Below are 2513 nucleotides of genomic sequence, written 5' to 3'. Positions count from 1 at the left end.
CGCCGCTCCTCCGCCCCCTCCCCTCTCGCGGGGGCCGGGCCACGCCGGGGCGCTTGCTCCTTTCGTGGGGGGCTCAGCAGCGCGGGAGCCGCCGCCCACCTGGATACCTGGCTTTGTAGCCTGGGGGTTGGGGGGAGGTCTCTCTGGAAATGGCTGCCCTGGAAGCGGGCTGAACCATCAAGGCAGAAAAGGATGGGGCGGGGGAGACCGCCCCTGACCCGCACACCTCCGTGGGCCTCGCGGTGGGGGAGCGGCTCCTCCTCCCAGCTCCCCTGGGGCTAAGGCGGCGGGTGCGGGGGCTGCTCGCTGTGGGCCACAGGCACCAATCCAAAAGTCAGTCATTTCTCCCCGCCCTCTGCCCAGCGGAGTCGCTGCCCTGGGCTCCTTAGGAGCTGGTGAGACCTCGGGGCCGTCGGGGAAGACCGCGGGTTGCCCCCAGCCGTCCGGGTGGAAGGAAATGGCGCCCCATGGGAGCAGAACTGGACCCTGAGAGAGCCAGGGTGGCTGCGAAAGGCGGGCTGGGAGTAACTCGGAGGAGGGAGTAGCTGCGCTGTGCGCGGGATGGGGGGCGCTCAGTCTGGCTGGGAACTGCCACTCGAAGTGTCGCAAACCACGCACTCACAATTGTTCCTCCCGCACAGACTCGCTCGGAGTGGGGGTGGGAGGAGAGGGTGCCCGCCAATCTCCGACGTCTCCAACCCCTACAACGTGCCCGCCTGCCAGCTCTCGGCGGCTGAGAAGCAGGCGGAGCGGGCGCCTTCGGATCCCGGAGTGCTGCAGCCACGGTAGCAACTCCCGGGCGCCGCCTCCTCGCCGCTTCAGGACAGGCGCCATCCGGGAAAGAGCAATGATCAAGGGACACACGCAAGGCTCCCCAGTTCCCAACTCCCTCTTCAGCATCACACCAACCCTAGACCACAAGGCTCTGACCTTGTCCGCTACCTGACTCCTTTGAATAGAGAGAAGAGAGCTCAAGTCAATAGGGGGGTCTCTTATGGCAATGGCTGCCCTTGAAACCACCGCATCCAGTCTCCCTCTGGGGGGCTGCCCTGGTGGTGGCCTTGGAGAGCAGAGCGGGCAGGCCTCCGGTGAGGGGAGTCAGGGCGCTCAGAGGTGAAGGGATGTGGGAGGGTGTGTAGGGTTGGAATGGATTTTTGTAAAGGAAGAAGTGAATCAGGGACCAACTACAGAATTTACTGAGATTTTTTTAGTGAGCCAGGCTTCCAGTTGTTTCCAGCTGTGGGAAATACAGAAACAGAAGTTCAGTTCTGCATAGAAAAGACCTCCCCTCTCAAGGGGGAAGACAGGACCAAGACATAAAAGGTGGCCGAAGCCGGTTTGGCTCAGTGGATGGAGTGTCGGCCTGCGGACTGAGGAGTCCCAGGTTCAATTCCGGTCAAGGGCATGTACCTGGGTTGCGGGCACATCTCCCGTGGGAGGTGTGCTGGAGGCAACTGATCGGTGTTTCTCTCTCATCGATGTTTCTGACTCTCTATCTCTCTCCCTTCCTCTCTGTAAAAAATCAATAAAATATATATTTTTTAAAAAAGACGTAAAAAGTGGAGATTATCACCTGAGGGCGGAATACATCTGTTAAAGACAAAGGAGACGTCCATAGAGGAAAAGGTGGAGTTGTTGGGAAGGGAGGGCTCTGAAATCTTCTAAGGATAGAGCTTCCAAGGTGGTCTTCAAGGAAGTGTGGGATGGGGTCTGGCTGCTAAGAAACAAGAAGACATTCCAGACGGGCTCACTGAAGCAAGGGCATGGAGGGAGGAGGGACCGTGTTGGAGGCTGTTTGGAAGGGTCCCTCCCTATGAAAGACAGGAAATTAAGGGAAGAATAACAGTGTCCTTAGCCTGGGCAGAGCAGTGACAAAGAGCTTTGCAGCAGGAGTTGCCTGGGGAAAGGTATGGGGCAGGCAGAGGATTTGCCTCTAGGAAGAAGATGGTGGTTGGGTGGCAAAGTGGGCACATGGCCCCGCACCCTGAATTTCTTGCTTCTCTCTAGCTCCCAGGCCCCAGGGATGCCCACTTGCCATGGGGGCCAGCCATGGAGCAGGTGTTCCCAGATCACTGTCCTGAGGGAACATGTGACGTATGCCCGCATACACTGTGAAGCCCCTCTTTTTCCTTTGCATTTTTCATCCCTCTGCTCAGGGCTCTGCCAGCTTCCTCTCACGGTGTCACAGAAAGGGCACAGTGTTCAACATCAGAATTAAGTCCCAGCCTGAAGGCATTGACTAGCAGAGTGGCTCCAGGCCTGCATATCCCCACCTTCAAAATGAAGTGGATAATACCACCCTGCCTGCTTCAAGCAAGATCTTGCGAGAGTGTCAGGAAGAGAGCTGCACAATTACTCCGCAAGCAGAAAGAGCAGTGCCTCCCTCAGACCTGGGGGCCCCTCCTGGCTGTCGCCCAGGGCGCGTACAGACTCTCCAGCCCCCATAAGGATGGGGAATGCGCTCTCTTTACTCAGACAGCAGAAGAAACGCCTTTCTTCCCTTACTCAACTCC

This window comes from Myotis davidii, unplaced genomic scaffold (genome assembly GCF_000327345.1).
Source record: "Myotis davidii unplaced genomic scaffold, ASM32734v1 scaffold46, whole genome shotgun sequence".
NCBI lineage: Eukaryota > Metazoa > Chordata > Mammalia > Chiroptera > Vespertilionidae > Myotis > Myotis davidii.
The sequence above is the reverse complement of the archived record's forward strand: the minus strand, read 5'-3'. Positions refer to the sequence as shown.